The sequence below is a fragment of the Microtus oregoni genome, unplaced genomic scaffold (assembly GCF_018167655.1).
Source record: "Microtus oregoni isolate MIOR12 unplaced genomic scaffold, Mior012 000018F_ref0000195, whole genome shotgun sequence".
Classification (NCBI taxonomy): domain Eukaryota; kingdom Metazoa; phylum Chordata; class Mammalia; order Rodentia; family Cricetidae; genus Microtus; species Microtus oregoni.
The window spans coordinates 2,683,138-2,706,465 of NW_024543077.1; the positions used below are offsets into that span (position 1 = coordinate 2,683,138).

At 52.8% G+C, this 23,328-nt stretch overlaps 1 protein-coding gene across 6 annotated transcripts in view; it reads left to right on the forward strand.

Moving 5' to 3' along the window:
- Positions 1-8,515: 8,515 nt before the first annotated feature.
- LOC121459094 (glycerophosphodiester phosphodiesterase domain-containing protein 5) overlaps positions 8,516-23,328 on the forward strand; it is a 77,236-nt gene continuing 62,423 nt past the window's right edge. For 2 of the 6 annotated variants that reach the window (XM_041668610.1, XM_041668607.1), the window contains exon 1: positions 8,517-9,255. The gene's annotated coding sequence lies outside the window, so the exon portion shown is untranslated. Of the gene's footprint in view, positions 9,256-10,724; positions 10,914-23,328 lie in introns of those variants that run through there. The other 4 variants (XM_041668604.1, XM_041668609.1, XM_041668611.1 and 1 more) reach the window with 3 other exon arrangements.

Genomic DNA, 23,328 nt, shown 5'->3' on the forward strand with positions numbered 1-23,328 from the left:
TTTAACCTCCTTGAGGCTCCTGGACTTCTGCTGCCTGCTCTCCTCTGCCCTGACCCTGGGCTCCTCCTGTAGCTTGCTCCCATGTCTTCTCTGGCAGCCAATATTGCCTTGCCAGTTCCAACTGGTTACATTTCTCTACTCCTGGAACACCCAGGTTTTAAGAACTCTCCTTCACCCTAGACTTGTTTGTCCAATGGTAGACCCAATTTTTTTTTCTGTGCTATCTAGAGGTCATCGGTCATCTGGAAATGAGCATGTCCAAATGTGAGTTCTGGCTTTCCTCGTCTTCCTCTTGCATCAGCTGATGCCTTTGGGTCCTCCTTTTTTCCACAGCCTACTGAAGGATTTTTTTTTTTTAATTCATCACATAATCCTGGGACTGGGGAGATAACTCAGTCAATAAAATGTTAGCTTTACAAGCATGCAGACCTAAGTTTGATTCCAGGGTTTCTCATGCTATAATCACAGAGCCAGAGAGGTGGAGACAGGTGGGTCCCTGGGACTCGTTGGCCAGCCATGGTGTCTAGCCTATCTGGTGAACTCGGGCCAGTGAGAGACCCTGTCTGGAAAGACAAGGTGGATGGTTTCTGAGGAGCGACTCCTGAGGGCCTTCTCTGCCCTCCACAGGCACACTGATTTCCTTAATCCTACATTTTTGATTCTGAAAGACACCCAAGGATCTGGCCCCCTCATCCTTGCTCTCACCGTGATCTGACCCCCTGTCCCTTCTCTACAGTTAACACACTGACCCTCCATCCCTGCTCTCACTGTGACCTGACCCCCCTGTCCCTTCTCTACAGTTAACACATGGAACCCCCCATCTCTGCTCTCACTGTGACCTGACCCCCTGTCCCTTCTCTACAGTTAACACATGGAACCCCCCCATCTCTGCTCTCACTGTGATCTGACCCCCTGTCCCTTCTCTACAGTTAACACATGGAACCCCCCATCTCTGCTCTCACAGTGGTGATGATGCCCTGTGAAAAGGGTGACCAGTTCAGCTCACACGTTAAACCACTGCACATCACATTCCTTGAACACAGTTGTCATAGCCTTGCCTCTGTGGCAAAAGTGTTTTCTGACCTTCCCGTGCTGTCACACACAATATGCAAATGATCCCTGAGGACTGCAAGTGGCTCATTGGTTGAGCAGGGGTTTGGTTTGTGCAAGGCTCCAGATTCCTTCATGGCAACAGACAGGAGTCGGTTTATGTGTGTGTATGTGTGTGCTCTTGTGTTTATACACATGCATATATATGTAGGTAAGTAGATAGATAAAGAGAGGTAGAGAGATAGATGATAGATAAATAGATGGATAGATGGATGGATGGATAGAGATAGATAGATGATAGATAGATAGATAGATAGATAGATAGATAGATGGTAGATAGATAGATGGATAGATGGATGGATAGCTAGTAGATGGATGGATGGATAGATGGAGAGATGCATGGCCATCTCTCTTTTTACATGAGGCTTTCATGGCATTATGAAAAGAATCTGAGGGATGGTCATATGGCTCAGCAGGTAAAGGTGTCTGCTACCAAGGCTGACTATGTGAGTTTGATCCTTGAGCTTACATGGTGAAGGGAGAGAATTGATTCCTCTGACCCCACATGAGTGCCATGGCGTGTACATGCTCAGGCACAAATACACACAGAGATAAAAATAAGAGAAGAACGATTTTTAAAAAATATTTTTTATTTATTATGTATACAATATTCTGCCTGAGTGTATGCCTGCAGGCCAGAAGAGGGCACCAGACCTCATTACAGATGGTTGTGAGCCTCCATGTGGTTGCTGGGAATTGAACTCAAGACCTTTGGAAGAGAAAGCCAGCAATGCTCTTAACCACTGAGCCATCTCTCCAGAGAACAATTTTCAAAAGAGCTCAAGCCTTGCAGATACCCCTGCGCTGTCTGGAGTGTGTGTTGTGTACTAGGTCTGGTTTAGACACTTTACAAGGCCAGGTGCTCTCATGTAAAGTACACGCACACTGGGCTACATCATCATCATTTATTTCTGGAATGCTCCCATCTTGCTAAACTGAAGCTCTGTGCCCATTAGATAGCAAGTTCCCACCTTGCTCCCTGAACCCTTGGGCACTGCTGTTCTTGCCTGTGCTTCCTGCTCTGGGTGCCTCATGCAGGAAGAATCCTCTGTCCTTCTGTGTCTGGCTCATTTCGCTCACTCTGGTAATCTCACGGTTGATCCACACTGTAGCATTATGGTAGAATTCCCTTCTCTTTTAAGGCTGAAGAAGGCTGCATTGCGCATGCTCCCCCTTTCCTTACCTGTTCACCCGGCTTGCTCTCACCCTTTGCCTAAGGTGAACAACACGATGGAAACGTGCTAAAGGCTCTCCTGTTGTGTGTGTGTTTGCACTCTCAGTGAGTTGCTGGATTTTTTTTTTTGCATTTATTGTTCTGTGCACGTGTCTGGGGTACATGTGTGCTACCGCGTACATGTGGCAGTCAGAGGTCAACTCTCTGGAAACACTTCTCTTCCTCCACCACGTGGGTCCTGAGAATTGAAGTCAGGCTGGAAAGCTTAGCGGCAAGCACTTTATTCATTGACCTTATCTCGTTAGCCCTCACAGTCTTTTCTATTTGGGAGAATATAGTTACCTTCCCTAAAGTATGTTGTTATACTGACAACTAAGCTTGATCTGAAATGACAGAAAATTAAAATTTGCACATTTTAATTTATAGTAATATAAACTTCAGTATATATAAATCCAATCACCATGGTTCATTGGGTTTCTCCAGCGTTTTAGGTGTGAAAGAGGTCCTGAAACCATGATTCACGAACTGGTTCCTTAGCTTATATTATTGCAGTAACCAGCATCAAGCAGCAGAGGGCGACATAGGCAGCCAAATGCGGGCTCTTGCAGTCTACAGAAGAGTCAAGTATACACACCTGCTGAGGGTAACCTATGCCCTACTCTGAGGACACTGAAGTACATCTGACAAGGAGTCCATGGTCTAGAGGTTAACAGCCCTGCAATTGAGAGCAATGGGGACAAAGTAACACTGGTTCTGAAGAGCAGTCTAGGGTGCTAGTGAAGGTTCAGGCAGTATGGAGTCGGGATACCTGGGCTTGAAAGACAGGCAGGATTACAGTCAGAGAGAGAAACAGAAGAGCTTTTTTTTTTTTTTTTTTTTTTTTTTTTTTTTTTTTTTTTTTTTTTTGGTTTTTTGAGACAGGGTTTCTCTGTAGCTTTGGAGCCTGTCCTGGAACTCCCTTTGTAGACCAGGCTGGCCTCGAACTCACAGAGATCCTCCTGCCTCTGCCTCCCGAGTGCTGGGATTACAGGCAGAAACAGAAGAGCTTTAACTTCTCCAGGTAGTGTGTTCAGGAATCCAGGAGAAGAGAGAGCTAAGTAACACCCTTCACTAACCTGACCCAGACTTACCAAAGCCACCTGACTCTGGGGCCCCAAGGGGCCACACATTCCTTCTTCCCTGGTCCTTGAGCCCTCTGTGGTTCTCCATTCTTGAGTTACCTCCTCCCCAGCTCCAAGGCACATTCCCTTACCAGTGGCTCTACCCTGACATGTAGTCCTTTGTCGCTGCCCTAGGGAGGGCTGGCCTGTCACTGAGGATGCTCCTGCTTGTTCCTTCATCTTTACCCACATCCTGCTCTCCCATCATCCCCAGATATGCACAGAATTGTTTCATCCTGGGACCCTCCTGTCTTAGTCACTTTTCTTCTGCTGTGAAGAGACACCATGACCAAGGAAACTTATAAAGGAAAGCATGGGAGTCTGTGTACAATTTCAGAGGGTAAGTCCAGGATAGGAAGCATGAAAGCATGCAGGCATGGCGCTGGAGCAGTAGCTGAGAGCTCACATCTGATCTGCAAAGTTGCTGGCAGAGAGTGTGCTAGACTGGGCCTGGCATGAGCTTTTGAAACCTTATAGCCCACCCCAGGGGCACACCCCCTCCAACAAGGCCATACCTCCTAATCTTTCTCAAACATTTTCACCAACTACAACCCCAGCATTCAAATTTATGAGCCTGTGGGACCAGTTCTCATTCAAACCCATGCTTTCAGCAGGACATGTTTGTTTACTTCTACTCTGGTCTCAGAAATTTGAGGCTGGGAACAGGGTGCAGATTCTTACAAGGCCATGGTGTCCTGGACCCTCCACAGCCTCCCTGACCCATCTTCAATAAATGGGACCATAAAGGTTTCTTGGTGTATGGGCTTAGCTTCTACAGTCCTGGTTTATACAGATTGTAGCTGCTGGGCCACAGGAGACGTGGAAAGCTAGGGACGTGAAGGGTCAGCAGCCTGGAGTCTTCAGAGGCCCCATGCTGTGTGTAGGTGAAGAAACAGGGACTATTCAGAGTGAAGCTTCCTCAGGATGGAGCCCACAGTTAACCTTGGCACACCAAAGCCCACCAGCCCCTCCATCTTCATTTAATCCATCAGGTGCCTATGTGGGGTTCATCACTTATCAACATAACCCAAATGGATAGGAAAAACTAACTCACCTGATCCCTCAAAACATCCTATGTGTCATCTCCCACCTTACAGATGAGGAAGCCAAGGCACAGAGAGATCACAGAGCTAACACAGGCAGTCATTATTCCAGACTGGGCCATGTGGCTCCAGAGTGGCTCTAGATAAAACCACTCCTGCTATGCAGCCTCAGTTTCTCCTCCTGCCCTCAGTCCTGCTCCACAAATGGATGGACTTTCTCACCCAACACGGCAGTTCCTGCGTTGATGTCTCTGTGACCGGAGTCCCCTGAGTGTCTTGAGTTATCCACAAAGCCTTAGGAACGGCATGCTTCTTGCTTTAGTTGCGGTGACAAAACACCCTACTTACAAAGGCAACTTAACTTCAGCTCATCATGTGAGGGCTCGATTTATCACGGCAGGGAAGTCACGGATTCTGGGTCCTGCGGACAGCTGGTCACATTGCAGTGACAGTCAGGACAAAGAGTGATGGAGGGGGGTCCTTGGCCTGCCCCTTTCATTATATTCAAACTGTCACTCCAGCTTACAGGATAGGGTAGGGCTTCCCACTTTAATCCAATGGAGAAATCGCTCACAGGCATGCCCCAGAGGCTTGTGTCCCAGGTGATTATGGATCTAGTCAGGTTGACAATATTAACCATTACTGGGACCCAGCTCTCATGATCTCCCTGTAGTGATGCTGTTGCCCCAGTCAGCTAAGTAGGCAATCGTGTTCACAGAGAACTCAACACACAGATCCATGTAGATAGCCCTGGACCAAGAGGGTGTCCCTGTCCCAGCCTGGGTGTCCAATATGAGGCATAGGATTTGGTCTAGTTTAGGAAACACTGGGGAGTAGAGTGAGAAAATAAAACACACTATCTCAGGGCAGGGGGGCAATCAGGTTCCATCTCTTGTCCTTAGAAGCTCAGAATTGGGTAGAGAAACTGACTTACCACCAACCCTGATCCATGGGCATGCATTTCAAGAGAGGGGCAAGAGCCTTCACAGAGATGGTGCCCAGAGTAAGACAGTGCTGTCCACTGGAAGAACTGGGGAGGCTTCTTAGAGAAACCAGCCTGTACGCTGTTTTAAGCAATGGGACATTCATTCCCCTTGTGGGAAGGGAAACACACAGGGACTATGGGCTGGTGGAACCGGAGACCAAGGAGGGAACTCTCAAGAACCTGCATGTGCAGTGTGCTCGGTCAAGACCACTGACCCCTCTGAACAGAGAGCTGCATGAAGGTAAGGTCACCACTGCCTGCTGAGCCTCGGCCCTCCCGCTGCCACCAAGCACTGTGCCTGCTCATCACACACAGAGGTTATGTAGTGGAGAAGCATTATACAACAAGGTGGCCTATTTAGAAAAGAATGCAAAGTGAATGATAACTGTCAGCCTGCGAGCAGAGTGTCCATCTGGGATGAGAACACAGAGTGCCCGAAACACGTACCCTGCAGAGCTCCTGCGAGTCTCTCCGGCTAGAGGCACAAGGTCCTCAGGAGCAGCGGGGCTCACAGAAAGGCTACTGTTTCCTGTCAGCCTCCAGGCGTGGATTCCAAGCCGGTCCACGCACTGACATCCTCCCAGACAAACCATTACCAATCATACCACTGTCAAACTGTGGCTTCCCTAGCCACAAAAGGCCAGAGTGCCCCAGAGCAGAAGAATTTGTCTCCTTCAGAGGGGCAGCCAGGGGGCAGATGTGGGTGTTTGAGACCTCAGTGCTGGTTACCGCTTGGTGACCTTGAGAGGACCTCTGGAGTCACCCAGGGAGGCTATGTTCTGAAAGGCTTTTTTCTTTTTGACATTCTGTTCATCTGACGCCCCCCCCCCCAGGCTGCTCCAACAGGGGCAGCCAGACAGCTCTACTCTGAGACCCTCATTCATTCATTTCTTTATGTGGAGGTCTCTCAAGGGCCACCAGACATCAGAGGGGCCATGTGGGCGGGGCCGTACATCCACAGAGTAGCTCCCAGCTATGAGGAGTGGGGGGACCGAGGCACGGACATGCCTAAAGAATCTTCCGGGCAAGTGAACCAGACCAAAGGCTGCCTCAGAGTTCAGGAAGGCATCTCAGAGAGGGTGACATATGTTACTCAATTATTGTGTGACAGGCTAGAATCTGAGACAGTAGCAAAGAAAACGAGTGAGCACTGGGCCTTGAACTCTCACCTTCATCCTACAGGGAAGCCAGAATAAACCCAAGGTAGGGTGCACGACAGCCTAGGAGGACCCTAAGAGCAGTCGCTTGGAGGAACTGTGTGGAGACAGTACACCTCACTTGTTCAGTCTGAGAGAGGTGTGATATAGAGGCAGAGAAGAGAGGAGGAAAGACGGGGCAGTTGGTATAGGTGGAAACAGAAGGGCTACAGTAGCAGGCTAGGAGTGCAGGGCTTGATGGTGCTGCCAGTTCAAACCTGAAGAAGGTTCCTGGCACAATGGGAAGGCATCGTAGCACCAATATCACCAAGTTCGACACAGGCATCTTTAGTCTTCAGGCAGGCCCTGTGACACTCATCTCTCGGGCTATGTGTTCTAAGGACACTTGTTTTCCTACAGAAAATCCTACAATCCATCGTGATCGTGTCAAAACTTCTCGTGGCTCTCCTTACACAAAGCCCATTCCAGGCTCCCCTGGCTTAACCTTCAGCATCATCTGGCTGACTCAGGAGGAGCCAAAGAAATATTTGGTTCTTTGGCTAAATCTGAATTCCCCATTATCCGCCTCTCTGTAGTCCCCAACACTGACTCTTCCTCCTGCCGCCAAGATTCCCCCAGGAGCACATATTCCTATTAACCTTGCTAACTCTTTTTGACTTCAGCATGCCTGTCACCTGCTGGGGGAAGCAGTAACTAAATACAAGGCAGAGATCCCCAAAGGTGATCTCTGTCAGGAATGCCATCCCCCCCATCTTCTAAGTCCACTGCCCTTCTGGTTCCTCGCTCACTTCCCTGTCAAGCTGCAGCATCTTTGGCTTATTTATCAGTTGTTATTATTATGATTTGTGAGACAGAGTCTCATTCAGCCCACACTGGTTTTGAATTCTCTAAGTAGCTGAGGACGACCTTGAACTGAACGAGCGTCACCACTGGAGGCTAAAGCCGCCTTTCAGAGCAGGTCTAGCCCAGGAATGTCACACAGAGACAGAGGACGGGTAGACTCGTAGACCAGCAACGGGAATCTGGGGAACATCACGTGGTCTCTTCAATCTTGGTTCGCAGCAGTGACTTGGGACTCCATGCATAAGATTGGTGTGAGGCTTACAGACGAAGCTGTGATGTGCAGCCTCATGCTACGGCTCCCCAGGCCAATTAGTGACATAGGCCCCGCCCGCGCCCACTCGAAACATTCATTCATATATCAAACCCTTCCCGCCTGCTCAGTGCCCAGCACAGGACACTGAAGCCTCAAAGACAGGGGCAGGGTGGGGAAGCCGGTGCACAGGCGACAGACGTCACGATTCGAGGTGAATTGTCCTCACACACCTACGCTTTTATTTTTGAAACTAATAACGACGCTCCTCCCTGAGTCGCCGGACGATGAGAAAGGGGAAGTGTGGGAAACGGACCTGTTCTTTATTTTTAAAAACTTCTTTTGCATCGCTTCCTAAAATTTGAACCTTTCACTGCTTTCAAATGCAGCTTCGTGCAAGGAGCCCTACTAGGGGGAGCCAGAGACCAGCAGCATCACGCCACGCCCCGGGCTCTACCACCCAGGGACATCCCAGCTCCAACCTCGCCTCCTCCGTGCCTTGCTCTCCCGGGTCGCCGTCAACCCAGGCCCCTGCGCTTCTCCCTCCATCCTGGTCCCCAAAGGCGGCCCGCTCCCAAGCTGCCCACTACATTCATTGTCCTCCTCCAGCCGCACCAGTCTACGTTCAACAGAGTTCCGCCCTCTTTCCACGCTTCCATTGGCTCGCGCTGCCCAACCGCGCGGGGACCCGCCTAGCAGAGTCCCATTTGTCCCGCCTTTGCCCGCGGCCCGGCTAGGGGCTGGGGCTCTTCTGGCCCCAGCCTCTGAGGGCGGAGCCAGGCTCGCGGGCGCTCGGGCGCTGTCTCGGCGGAGCTCGGCTCGGCTCGGCTCGGCTCGGTCTGCAGCTCGGGTGGGGGTGGGCGGCTAGTGTGACAGCGGCGGTGGCAGAGGCTGCGGCGCCGGGCTGAGCAAGCGGCGAGCGCTAAGCGGGTAAGAGGAGGAAGTGGAGCAGCGGCACGGAGATCCAGAGTCCGCTGCTGGGCTAGGTCCGCCCAGATTTGCAGAGCGAGCCGTGTTGGGACCTGGGCAGACTTCGCCGTGCTCCGGCCGCTGGCGCCCCGCCTGCCTTGCCCTGCCCTGCCGGTCCGAGCTCGGCGTTCCGCGCCTGGACTTTGCCAGCTCGGTGGTCTGCAGCTGCTTGATCCGGAGCTCCGAGGCGGGACGCGCCCGGCCCCATCATACCGACCCTTCTCCACCCGTGTTCCCTCCGCCCCCGGTCGGCGCAAGGTGGCCCCGCTCCCGGACCTGAGTGTACAGGAGCTGGGACGCCCACCGGTCTCTGGCTCCGCGAGAACACAGACCTTCAGCTGCCTTGGACCGGACTGCCGGACTTGAAACTATACCGGCGTCGCCCGGGTCCAGCGCACCGTGAGGGGTCCCAAGCAGGCAGGACAGTCAGACTGAATCCCTGGTCTAGTGCTGCGAGCCGAAGCTGCCACCTTCCTCTGCCCTGGGCTAAGGACTTGGGGTGCCTGCACCAAAGAGAACACAGGGGCTTCTTCTGCCCTACTCTCCAGCAAGCTGAGGTTGCAGGTGAGAGCCCCGGATGCGCGGCGGGAGCGGTCCCGGGAGCCTAGAGGCAGGGCCCGGGTCAGTGGAGGGCGTGGAGGGGACACTCGCAGAGAGTCAACTATTTAGGAGAGGGCGCGCAAAAGATAGTAGAGTGAAACCTGCACTTATTGAGTGCCCATTGTGTGCAGGTCCGAGCCCCGCCCTTGCACAAAGCGTGCCTTAGCCAAAGCTCCGTGCGACCCCTCCCTGAGATAAAAGCTATTGTGATTGCTATGGGCGCGGACCTAGGGGGAAACTGAGGCGTGACTGGGTTGAGAACCTCTGCTTTCGGTGCGGAGGATTAGGCTGGGGAGAATAGAGAAGATGAAGAGAGCTAGCTTAAAGAGCAAAGAGGGAGGAGAGAAGAAAGGAAATAGGTAGCTTGCAAGCCAGAGATTGTTAAGGTGGGGGCCACAGGGACATCTAAAATCCTAGCACTGATCATGAAACTGAAGAGGTACTTCTCCTTACCAGCGACTCTTGGATTATAGACATGCCACCTCCCGGGGAAAGTGACCCAGCATCGAGGTGGGAAGCTTCCCAGTTCTGAAAGGTCTCTTCCTGGGGTGTAGGTTGGAGTAACAACCGGCCTCCCAGAGCCAGGGTCTCCAAGTTGCTGATCTTTTAGGGACTCACCATGTTGGTTCCCAAGCCACGGCCGTGTGGAAGTTGGAGTTGTAGGTCCCTCAGAACTCACCCGCCTTCCCTTCTTGACATTATTAATGGGGACACTGAAGACTTAGGGAGGGGGGAGCAGGGTTGCCCCAGTCCCTGAAGCCAGTGAGTGGTTGAACCAGAAGATGACCTGAAAAAGATTTCCAAACATCCATCAAGGGTCCTCTCTTCTTCCCTTCTCAGACCTTTGGGGTTTGTGGCTGGGTTTCCTCACCCCTGCTATGAGGTTGGGGTGACCATGTATGAGGCTGCAGTGAGCATGTGTGATTGGACTGAGGCTCAGATCAAGGCTTGGCCTCGGGTCTCTGTTGCTGCAGATGAACCTGCAAGGCCCTTCTGGCCCAGGAAAAAACTTCTCCAGGTCTTATGGTTAGGACTGCCAGGTCTGGGGCCACAGTCCAGGTGTCTCGATTCCCAGGCAGAAGTTCCTCTCACTGCCTCTGGATCTGTGTAGGAGAGGGCTGTTGTGATAGAATATTTGGTACAGACTCTGTATGCCCTGTTCTGGGTGGGGAGGGGGGAGGCATTTGGCCTTGGTCTGGGCACTGTGGCCTTGGCTGGGACTGCTTAACCTTTGTTGCGTTGGGCTCCCTGGAGTCTGGGGAAATTACCTTGGAAAGCCCCTGGGAGATGGAGCAGGGTCTTAAAGCCTGTTCCTGGGATTGGAGGGGTTCAGGGAGCCTAGAAGGAAAAGAAGGGGTTTGGGATTCCCCCTCCCCCGCCTCTGCCTGAGGACCCAAATCCTCAGAATAATCCTTGCATCTAAACAGAGCTTCTCCTTTGATGAACTAATTTCACACCTGTGATCTCATCTCACCATGTGCTGGAAGGAACATGAGGGAAACAGGCTCGCGGGTGAGGCAGAGCAGGGGGCTGCGGGGAGCCTCCTTCTGATGTGGCACCTGTGAAGTGGGGTCTAAACACTGTTACCTGCTCGGATAAGGGGAGAATCCTGCAGACAACTGGTAAGTGCTAAGGCGTTTGTGGAACGTGCCCAGTATGGACTTGTCATTTGGGGCTACCCTGTGGGGGAAACTGAGGCCCAGAGAGGTGAAATCTTTGGCCGAGGCCTGGTGAGTTTGCTGCAGGAACTATGTGAGCATCAATTGTCTGCCAAGCCGGTGTAGAAATTACTTAGACTAAGTGGCAGACTGGAGGCTAAGTGACTGGTGGCCAGTCCTGACCATGGGGCAGTCTTGTCTCTCTCTTAGCCCTTTGCTTTTCTGTGAGAGTGGAATGACTCTTCCCCCAAGGTTAACTGAGCAACTGAGCTGGAGATACACACAGCGCAACCATCCATTTCCTTCCCTGTGGAGAAAGGAAACTGGAGTTTTGACCAGGAAGTCTGGAAAAACCTCAAACTTGCTTGAGGTTAGAACACAGGTGGTTGCTGCAGGCCAGGAGACTTTGATTGGCTTTACCGGGCCCTGGGCAAGGCCAGACTCCCGGTGCCACCTTTCCTGAGTTACAAGACCTCCTAGAATCTGTTTGGGGAGACTGGTTAGGGGCTCTGGAGTCTAACAGTCCTCACACCCACTTCCTGTGGCTTCCTGTGGGGCAGGAGCTGGTGTCCATTCCCTTTGGCCCATTGTCTGGCCTCCCTCAGCGCAGGGCGCAGTGAATAATTTATCATTCCCCTCGCTGGGAGGCAGGCTAGGGAAATAGCTTTGCCGGGCTTCCGCCCCACCAGAGGCCAGAGGCTCCAGATTGCCTCAGCCTGGGTTATGCTGAGCGTGCACGTGTGTGTGTGTGTGTGTGTGTGTGTGTGTGTGTGTGTGTGTGTATGCACGCACACACATGTGTGCAAGAGAAAGGATGAGCAGGACAAAGCGAGAAGAACCTATTACTCTCCCAGCGCTCTACTGTTGGGAGGGGGACAGGTACCTATAGGTAACAGTCAGGATTGAGCTAGGATCAAGCTGTAGGGCTAAGATTCCAGCTGTAGGGCTAAGATTCCAGAGATGTGGGGGAAGGATAGGAGAGACTGGCCAGGGAGGTTCTCAGGGAACCCTGCTCCAGCCACCTGTTCAAGGTGAGACTGGAGGCCAAGGCATCTGACCATACATGGCCACTCTTTCTCCCCTCTGCAAAATTATCATAGTGAAACTCGCTTCTCAAGTTCATTATGGCCAACTGTAGGGTCACATAAGTAACAGGGGGCAGCAATGGTAGCCAGTAAAGAAGTGCTTCACTGTGAACACGCAGGGCAGCCCCTGTGTGTCAGGGAATGCAATGGCATGGCAGGTGGAGGGGTGAGGAGGATTCTGGAGCGGTAATAATGGGTTAGTGATTCAGAACCAGCGCTGAGCAATTGGGTGGGAGAGGAGTGGAGGCCCTGCTTAGAGCCCCTCTGTGAAGTGGGGACCAAGCCTTGGGTGTGGCTTTGCCAGCCATAGCGGCTAATGGGGCCTCAGGTTCCTTGCTCATCACTGTTTAACACACCACACGTGAGCACCAAGCTACCCTTTTTCTTGTGGGATCATCTGGGCCACATGCCTGCCCCTCCTCTGCTCACTTCTATCTGCTTCAACACAATTTGGGTCACAAATTCCACCCCCAGATGTTCCTGCGTCATCCAACCCTCTGGGGTGCTGCCTGTAAGTGTTTAACATGTCATAGCATACTGATAAAAGTAATAATATTCTATAGTTTAGGAAACACATGCACATATAATTCTACTATGGTGATGTTAGTAATAGTAATACCCTTCACTACTTAGGATGGGCTGCACACTCTAGACACACGCTTTATACAATATCCATCATGGTCATCCTGCAGAATGTCTGTTTTTACCCAGAGACTGGTGCTCAGAGAGGTGCTCTGTCTTATCCAAATTCTCTCAGTGAAACATCAGGGAACAGGGAGTCAGGCCTGCATCTATTTCAGTGGGAAATCTTTGATCCTCTCTGTCACTGCATGGAGACTTAGCCAACTTTTAGGAGCCGTTCTATGCCCTCAGCTCCACCCAGTACCTCGAAAGCATTTGTTTTATGGTGATGAGCCTACACTTAAGCCTTCTTTCCTAGGCCAGTGTCTGGCCATGCTGGACTGAACCCTGGTCCTGGGCTCTGTCCTGGCTGGTAGGGTATGTTGCTGGCAGCGAGTCAGCCCCTCTGTGTCTTGCTTGGTGTCCAGTCCTCTGCAGTGTCCTTTGTGACCCTGGCAGAAGAAAGAGGTCACAGTACAGTACAGGGCTCAAGGATGTGGGAGGACAGGCAGCTGTGATTTTAGCCTAGCTGATCTCTGGGCCAGGAGCACTGTGGTCACTTGAAGAAGGGTGGTGGCCTGGGCTGCAGGCAGCATGGTCATTAGCCGTGATTGAGAGCTGGCGGGGTTAGGCCAGGTTGGCAGGACTAGAGGCCAGCTGGCCCGGCCACTGTGGGGTCATTGGCAGGGCAGCCGGCTTCTCCTTGCTTTGCTGCCTGTAGGGTGCCAGAGTTTTGTGGGCCATGGTTTGCCTACTGTTCTGCTGTGGTTAGGGGAGGATTGGTAGAGTCCTTCCAGGCCTGGAGATGCCTCTACCCAGAAGTCCTTGAGACTCCTCTCAAGCAGGTAGAGCCCAGCCTTCCCATGGCCCCCATTCACCTGACAAGCCTGGGGACGGGATCTGTCTGCTGGCCAGCCTGCAGAACCCTCCCCTGAATGTCCTGCAGGGTGTCTGTCACATGGTAGCTGTCCTAGGATAGGGGAGGCAAGTGGCCCCTGACACAAATCTTTCAATTCTGGCATCTGTTTACCTACCTATGAGCTGTTAGTGGTATGTGTGGGGCCTAGTGAGATGCAGACAGAGTACCTGGTGAGGTCTAGCACACAGACAGGTCCTCCCGCGAATCCCTTTGCCTTGCTCTCTTTGCCCTCATGAACAAATGACACCTTAAGAAGCTAACTAAGAGCCCAGGAACTGAATCCAGGGCATGGCAGGGAGGCCTTCCTGGAGGAGGCTTTTGGGTGAGTTTGGATGGGAAATGCTGCTTCATGTGTGAGCATGAGCCGACAGTTGTTGGCCTGGGGGGACCTTGGGCTGGGGTTGGGGCAGGGAGTAGGACTGAGATCTCTGGGGACCTGACATCTTCTCAAACCCTGTGCAGCAGCAGTGGTTCAGCTGAGACAAGCCTTTTGGGATCCCGCCAACAGATACAGAACAAGTATGATTTTTTTTTTAAACAGGAAGTAGCATTACCCCACCCTTCATCCACCGACAGGTGACACCACTGGAGACTGTGGGCTGTGGGGGAAACACACTGACCACAGGTAAACACATGGGTGTCAGAAGTCCAAGCTGAAAAGTGATTTCTTGAGGCTGGGCCGGTCCCACTCACATGGCTGAGGCAGGTCACCTCATCTGTAAAATGGGGCCCATTACATCATCTCCTTCCCAGGGCTGTTGTGAGGATGACATAGACCCTACACATAAATTGTTCAAAAGGCCCCGCACAGCCTGGGATTTGGCTGAGAGGTGGAGTACTTTCTGAATATGCTCAAGGCCCTGGGTTCAATCCCTAGCACCCTGAACACACACACACACACACACACACACACACACACAAAGCCCCAGCCCATAGCAAGGACTCGGTGAATGGTAAACTGTTGTTATTCATGTCACCAGTGTCAAGCAGGTTGCCGAGAGGGAACAGGTGCTCAGGAAGAGTGTTGGAATGGATCCCAGGCAAAGGGCAGTTGCTCCGCGGTGTGAATGAACAGGCTGGTGAGGAGAGGAGGACACAGGAGCAAGGACAGTGCAGAATGACTAGGGAGATCAGGGCCAGGATGCCTAGTGGAGCATCAGGGAAGGCTTCCTGGAAGCAGTGAGCTAAGGGTGGCCAGGACCTCTAGCCTCTGTAGACTGCCCTCCTTTCTCCTTGCCACCTCTCCATCCACAGTAGGGGGGCCAGAAGGCAGGTGGGGAAGAAGTTTAGGCAGCTCGCCCGCCCCCTGCCCGCCCAAAAGGTCTGACCTTTCCCAGGCTGGGGGCCAAATGCAAAGACCTGCTCGGAGCTCTTTTATCTTCTGGCTCACAAAGTTGCCAATCACAGTGGGGTCCCTGGCTTTCCCCCTGTAGCTGTCCAGCTGGTGAAGGAGTGGACTCTGCGAAAAGTGCTCTAGCCAGGCATGGTGGCCCACATCTCTAATCCCAGCATGCTCGTCGAAGGCAAAGGCAGGCAGATCCCTATGAGGTCAAGGCCAATCTGGTCTACACAGTGAGTTCCAGCACATCCGGGGCTCTGGAAAGAGACCCTGTCTCAAGAAAGAAAAAAAAAGTGCCCCCCCCCCAACCATTTCACCGTCCCAGTCAAGAGACTCAAAGAGAAAGTTCTTTTCTACATAAAGGGCGTCAGGACCCCTTCACTCCAAGAATCCTAAAAAAATCTCACCCATAGGCACCCTGAGGTCAGGGTGGGCACCCTTGGGTTTGTCTTCGCTAAGGTTGGCTGTGAAGGCTGAAGACACTCTGCTCTCTGGAACACGGGATTCTAGTATTAAAATCCCTTTGTTTTCTAAAGAGGTTCCTGGGGTAGCTGTGGCTGCAGTAGCTCCTGGCCTTCTGCAACTCTGGGAAAGCCTGGGCTACTCCCGAGGCTGAGTTATCAGAGTTTCAGGGCATTTCAGTACGGGGCATCTGAGACCTGCCTGTGGCTTCCAAGTGCGGCCCGAATCGTCTCACAGCCCTGCCTATTGGAGGAGCAGCTCCTGGCCACACTGCTGACCGGGGGCTTCTCTGAGCAGAGACATGACAGGCGGGAATAGCCTCGGTCTGACCGGCTTCACTCCTCTGGTGTGTTTCGAGCCTTGCTTTCCTCATCTGGAGAATGGGGGTAGCAATAATCTCTGTCTAAGATGAGACCATGCATGGAATGTGCGTGCCTGACATGTCATGTGACCAGTGCACGGTGAAAGGTCGCAGGGAGAGCAACAGAGGCCTCACTGAACTCAGTCGCTGGATCCACTGTCCCAGCCACCTGCTTGTACCAGGTTTCTCGGATCGGGCTGGGTGGGGAAGGGCAAGTCCTTAGACTTGGGGTTCCTCCCATTGTCTTGTATTTATTTATCTCATTTGTATGGGTGCTTTGTCTGCTGTCTGTGCATCAGAGGCCAAAGAGGGTGTCAGGTCCCCCTGGAACCGGAGTTACAGACAGTTGTGAGCTGCCACGTGGTTGCTGGGAATTGAACCCAGGTCCTCTAGAAGAGCAGTCAGTGCTCTTAACCACCGAGCCATCTCTTCAGCCCTCTTATTGTCCCTCTTTCCCGTAAGTGATAGTCAGCACTCCATTTGCTTGGTTTTGTTTTAATGGTCAAAGCGTCAGGCTCCCTGTAACAATGGAGCCTTGTGTGAATCTGCTTGTTTTCCCAACCCGGATACCCGGCGGCCCCGCCCATGAGGCCCTGGTCCCACCTGGGAGAACTGGAGAATGTCAGAGGGGTGTTTTGTTTTCCAGGGAGGGGAGGGTGCCGGGGGGGATGTCGGAGGCCTCTGTGCAAGCCCCTCACTAGCAGTTGGCCCCACTGAAGTCAACCCCTGTATCTCCAGCCAGTTCGGACCAATGACTGTCTATATAGTGGAGGGTGAAGCCGGTGGGGTTAGAGGACTAATGACTGTCTGTATAGTGGAGGGTGAAGCGGGTGGGGTTAGAGGACCAATGACTGTCTGTATAGTGGAGGGTGAAGCCGGTGGGGTTAGAGGACCAATGACTGTCTATATAGTGGAGGGTGAAGCCGGTGGGGTTAGAGGACCAATGACTGTCTGTATAGTGGAGGGTGAAGCGGGTGGGGTTAGAGGCACAGAAACTTGCACTTTGAGTCTCAGCTTTGTCACTTACTGCAAGGTGACAACCGACAAGTCATTTCATCTTTGAGCACAGTTTTCCTGTGTGGATGAGCCTGTTGGGGAGTCATGCTCAGTCTGCTAGTGTAGCAAGCTGGGGGCCCCATGCCAAAACACATGGGCTATCTCCTCTCCATCCCCGCCTCCCCCAGCAAGTCAGGATGAATGTAGCCTCCGATGAGGCCTTACCTTATCTCCCAGTGGGCAAAGTCCATGAAGACACTAGTGATAGGTGCATAGGGCCCGCTGCAAGCCAGCTCAAAGCCAGCCCTGTGGAGGCTGTGTTCAATGTTTCCTAGAGATGGCAGCTTTTTCAGGCCTTGCCACCCTGAGCTCAGGAGCCCCCAGTCTCCTGAAGGCCAGTAAGGGAATACGGAACCTGCAAGCTATGGTAGAAAGTCGCCGTTGGTAACGGGGGATGTGGGGAGCACGTGAGACTACATCTAAGCAGGGAACAGGAGGCATGGTGTGATGGACGGATTCTGAACTTGGGAGGAAGCCTGGCAAAGGGACAGTACAGGAGGCGGGATTGAGCACTTGGCATGGAGATGCTAGGAGGTCCCACAAGATGCTGATGGTGTCTGTAGAGTGGAACTGCACAGGCCTAGGACACAGAACCCTTGCAGTTAGCCCCTACAGAGCACATGCCCCTGCTTCCCTCACGGCTCACACCTGGGCATCAATGCCAGGGGCAGTGTCTCAGTGCTCAGAGAAGAGTCCTGTGAAGAGAGAACCTCCGCATGCCACCTGTAACATCCTACAGTCTGTCCTCATTTCAGTCGTTAAGCTTGTCTGAGCCTTAGCTGCACACCCGTGAGCCTGGCGACACTGTCCATGCTGTTCAAAGATACAGTGACGTAATGGGTAAGACAGCATCTCACTTTTCACAGGAAGCTCTATAGCCACCCTCACCCTGCTCTCCTCTGTACCATCCTTACTGCCTCTCCAGGAAGTTCTTTCTGGCATCTCACTGAAGTCCATTGTTCCGTAGCTGGAATCCCTTTCATCTTCTCTGGGGACTGTGCAGAGGCGGACTGAGCCCCTCCTCCACCCTAGTGCCCCCAACAGAGAGGCAGAGAACAGAGCAAAGGGACAGCCAGTTTCCATTCTAGAGTTCAGGGTCCCAGCCCTCGCTAGCAGAGCCTTCTGCCCAGGATGGAGGGTAGGTAGGTATGTGAATTGTCCTAAATACTCACACCCCAAACTGTGTGGTTCTAGGGCAGAGGAGAGAGCCCTGGCCTGAGCCAGAAGCCTGTACACTGGTGGCCTGCTGTCCTGCAGTGGGGCTTAAGGCTATTAAACCTCTTTCACCCACAGGCTCCTAGAGGATTTCTGCATTCGGGGGCCCAGGTCTCCCTAGAGAAGATGTGCAATTAGCTTCATGGTCTTTTTTTTTTATTGTTGGGCCCCAGACAACCCGAGAGTGGAGTAGGCAAAGGCTCTACTGGTGGCTGGTGATGGAGGAGCTGAATAATTCATCATTCAGGCTGAGGCTCTCAGAGGTGGTGAGCTTACGGTCAGTTGGCGATACCTGATGGGTGGAGTGATGTCTCCCTCCTCGGACCAGACAATGGTCTCTTGGTGCTCTTGGACCTACCTACCCAGCTAACTGTACAGCAGCTCTGGCTTGCTTGAGCACTTTCCCCTCGGTAGAACCAACCACCCTACCATCTTTTCCATCGCTGCAAGTGGGAAACCAGAGAGAGGTTCAACAAGGCTGGTACAAGGACTGGTTAGAGATTCCGCAACCTGTTAGGGGGCTGGGTAGGGACCGTGGAGAGTCCCCTCTGACACCCAGACCAAGCAGGACCCTCCAGATGATGGACGGGGGCGGAACACAGGATAGGCAGGGCCAAGCTGGCCCCATCTGGGAGAGCTGGCATCAGGCAGAACTCTGCTCTGTGGGCAATGGGCAAGGAGAGTAAGCCTTGGGAATATGGATCACTCCCCCTGGGCATTCTGGACCCCACCAGTTCTACAAGCCTTGGGAACTTATGCATTTTGGTATCACAGGGTACTCAAGATTCCTTCCTGTTGCCTTGGACACACACCAGTGTATCCTTGCAAAGCATTGCTATTGCAGTGTCTCTGAGTTCCCCACAGTCTGCGAGGAACGTTTGTTAGGAAGGCAACGAGGGTAGGTTCTGGAAGCGGGCCTACCCGGGACTCCCACCTTCTGGTGGATCTCAGGTCCCTCATCTCCCCACACACAGCTAGAGACCCCGTGCCGGCTCTATGAGTTGAGTGAAGGAATGCTCAGCCTGTGCCTGATGCATTTTTGTGGTTTTTACCATCAGCCTCACTTTACAGACGAGAGGACGGAGAGTTGAAGCAAGGTGACCATCTGAGGTCACTCCGTGATGTGGTTTGTTTATCCAGGCTTCCAGTCTGTGTGTGTGGTGAGTGAGTGTGTGTGTGTGTGTGTGTGTGTGTGTATTTGTTTTTCCCGACGAAACCTCGCTTTTACCCTCAAGTGAACTGCTGCATCATTTACTCCAACTCTTCCGTGTGTAGCGCTGGTGCCTGCTGCGGCCTGTTGTCCACAGTGCCAAGCAGCACTTGCCTGGAACGTAGTAGATATTTTTTAAATGCCTCGTGCGTTGAGTATGCCAAATGGTGTAGATGCAGGAAGCTGTCTTCCAGGCAGTGGAGGCACGTGTTATGCCCAAAGGCTTCCTTTTTCTCCTCATCATACCTGAAAAACCATTTGCATTGTTTGGGGCAGAGGCCTGGAGTGGGGAGATGGTTCTTTTCCTGCATGGATGGGCCTTGCAGAACTTGCCTGCTTTGCTGAGTGCCTGCTCTAGCTACGCCTGCAGCCCTGACTATGTTCTGGCCCCAGTCTCCCCATCCCTCCATCCTGATGTCCACAAACATCTTCCTGCATCCCAGCCCTCCTTCCTTCTCCTCTCGTGCTGGTCTGAGTGTCTTTTCTAATTGGCTGGTCTTATTTGCCTGCCTTCCTTCCTTCCTTCCTTCCTTCCTTCCTTCCTTCCTTCCTTCCTTCCCAGCCAGCTGCTGGTGCCCTGGTCCTGGATGAGAACTCCATCCATCCTGGTGAAGGATTTCTGCAGTGGCTGTACTTGGCTAGCATGACCACACCCTTCTGGCAGAAGACAGGGAAGTCAGGGTGCACAGAGTGAATGCTGGCACCAGATTTCTGCCTCTGCCTGCCTCACCACCCTGAGTCTCCATGATAGTCTAGGAGGAATCTGGACACCTCCTCTGCGGACAATGCATGCCTGGTCCAGCAGGCGAAGTCCCAGCCCTGCAGCTTAGCTCATATCTCCCGGCCACCCTTGACTGTCCCCTTCCTCTGTACTCTCTTTGCAGGTTCTGTGGTCTCGCCTTCTTTTCTGTCTGTCACCGAGAATTGGTGGTAGGGGCAGAGGTTGGACTATCTGCCTCTATTAAATGGTGAATCCAGTGTGGCCTTTCCTGGAGACCAGCCTCAGAGCATCCTCTAACACACACACACACACACACACACACACACACACACACACACACTCACTCACTTTGTCCTGCAAGGGACTTGAATTAATCCCCAACTGCGCTCTGGAGAGCCATAGCACCTCATATATCATATAACTTAGAACCTTCTAAGGGTTTTTCTGTGTTACAAGCAGGTAGGGGTGTACAGTTAGCTTTTCTCAAACTTGTGACATTCTGTGTTGTGCTTTGTTTTTGAGACAGGGTCTCATTTAGTCAGGGCAGCTTTGAACTTCAGGCTGCCTGTCTGTCCATCCGTCCTGTGTGCCCCTTCTAAGTGTGATTTTAGATGCGCCTTATCATGCCAGGCTCCCAAGTTTGTCTGGAGGCCTGGAACCTGGGACAAGCTGCTAGGCGAGTTGTCACCTGGCTGCCTTGCCCAGGAAGAAGTCTGTTTCTCGGCTTAGAACCGTTTATATTCCAGAGATATCTTGAGGACACCGGTGCAAGACAGGCTTGGCTGTCATAGCAGAGCTTCAGGCTGCAGGGCATGTGGAAGGTAGAGATGTGTTGATTCTTCGTGCACCAATCGGACCTGTCTCAGGCACCGACTGCGGGCCAGGCACACAGCCAGCCCTAGGAAATGCCAAGACACGTCTGACTAAGAATCTTCCATTTCATTTCCCAGCCCACTAGGGGTTTTTAAAGAAAGACACATACAAGCCTTAAAAGGAAGAAGCAAGTTTTTAATTGTTCCAGGTCGTGGTGGTGGGTGGGCGGGTGACACATTTATTCTGTGCAGCGGAGCGGCACCTAGACCCTGCTTGGCGTCAGTTATGAGCTCCTGAGGACCAATTACCCTAGGCGGAGATTCTCAGCTGCTGTAGGAAGTCTGAGGAGTCAAATGGAGTGTGTGAGGCCTAGAAGAGGAGGGAGGGCGGAGAGCACAGGACGCTGCCTCCTGACCTGTTGGCCTGGACTTGGCGGGGTAGTGAGATGCCATAAGGGAGGTGGGGTGGGGCGGGGGTGGGGTTCAGCAGTCTTAGCGGAGAAAGAACTGGATCAGAGGTCTACGTAGAGGTAGCAGTGTATGGGGATGCTTGCTCCTTGGACAATGGGAGCAGAGGAAACCACTGGAGAGGTTGCTGGGTAGATAAGGAATGTCAAAATACCAGCTGAGCGGACGTTTAGCTGACCAGGAGTGCCCTGGGGGCCGGGGCCAAGTCACAGTCATCCCAGGTCCCCAGCGCTTGGCTACTGCCCAGTTGGCATGGGTGGACTGGCTGGATTTTTAAGCAGGTTCTTCTCTGCGAGCCTTGGGTCCTCTTAGTGCGGTTAGGCAAGGCTAAGAAGAGTTCTGGGCATGCCTGTTTTTCCTCTGGTCTTGAGTGCCTTCTGGTTACCCCAGCTGGGAGGAATCAGAGGCCTCTGGGTTGGGTTGGCAACCCTTTGCCAGTGAACTGCTCTTCTCTTTTTACCTTGCCTCAGCGGTCGGCAGCCCTGGTCTCCTCACTGATCGCTCTGCTGTGACCCCAGATCTCACAGCGGAGCAGGGTGGAGCTGGAGAGGTGAGTTGAGCCAAGCTGAAATGAGGGTTAGTGCCTGCAGCTGACAGTGTAGGAACTCTGGAAGACTCCACAGTCTGCCATGTTTAGCTTCGTCCTCTGCTGGATGAGACTAATAATAACTCCCATACAAGGCATTTGTGCTGATCTAGGGAGATAGCATGGATACATATTATAAATATGTACATGGATACATATTAGGGGCTGGGGGCGTGGCTCAGTGGGTGGAGTGCTTGCCGAGAAATCCCTGGGCTCCATCCCCAACAATGTATATAACCAGGTATACTGGCACATGCCACTCTAACACCCACCTCCCTTTCCCTACTGGTTTTAAGGAGGTATCAGTAGGGCAACGGATATCATTTCATCAGAGTCCAGGGCATCCACTCCAGGCACCAGCAGCCTGGCACCGTAGGGTGCTTGGTCAGAGCGACTCTGGCCAGGATGGGGTCTCAAGGGCTGGCTCTAGAAAGCATCCCGTCCTCCTCAATCCTGAGGGTCCCTCCTCTTGCCTCTATGCCTACAGCTCCCAGATGGTGTTCTGGCCCCATCAGAGCAGACTGGAGCACAGACAGCTGGCAAGGCTGCCCCAGAGATAGTCCAGATGTTTTCTATGCTTGGGTTGGTGGGTGGGAGAGGCCTGGGGTGGGAGCAGCTGAAAGGATATAATAGCGTACAATGTAACTTAAGCTGGTTACAGAGGAAAGACAGTCCCCAGCGCTCTCTCTCTCTCTCTCTCTCTCTCTCTCTCTCTCTCTCTCTCCCCCCCGTGTCTAGGACAGCACGCTAGCACTGAGTCACCCCCCCCCCAACCCAGCTCCTGTCTTTCTGACTTAGAACAGGTGAGTAGTGGACTCGGTCTGGGGTTCCACACTCACGCCTGTGCACCCTTAGATTCGCAGCTGACCTTCCTGACCTTGATTGAAAAGGGTTGCTGAAGCGGCTTGATCTCATAGGCCAGGCTGAGGTCAAAGCAAGCAGGGTGCATTGGGAAGGAAGAGCCAATTCCAGGCCTCAGCAAAGAAAGAGAGAACTTTAGATACTTGATCCGTGGTCTCCCTCAGCGAAAAAAGAGACCATTTCCACAGGGCCCAGGAAGGAGCAGCAGCGGAAGTGTGCTAGCACCTGTCACTCCAAATCACCCAGCGCCTGGCACTTTCAGGGGAGTCACGCAACCCTTCGGGCTCAGGTGATCTAAGGAGTGCATGCTGCATTGAAGGGAAAGCAGAAGCTACTTCTGAATTGTGAGGCCCTGGGGACACAGCCCCAAGTACAGTCCAGGGGTTCCAGCAGCTCAGACTTGCTTCCTGGCTCTGGTGACAGCCAGACCATGAAAGATGGGTGGTGTGAGCCTCATTTGCTTTCTTTGATGGAGCAACTGGCTAAGTAGCTGTTGCATGTGCCTGACAAGTGTCCCCTACATGTTTCAGGGTCAATCCTCAACAGACCATATGTGTGTTCGGCAGCCAGCCTTGGGCATGAGGCTGTGGTCCTACTCACTGTCCCACCCCCCGCTTCTCAGCTTGTCCCTCAGATGACCTTAAAGTGTTGGGGACTCAGGGA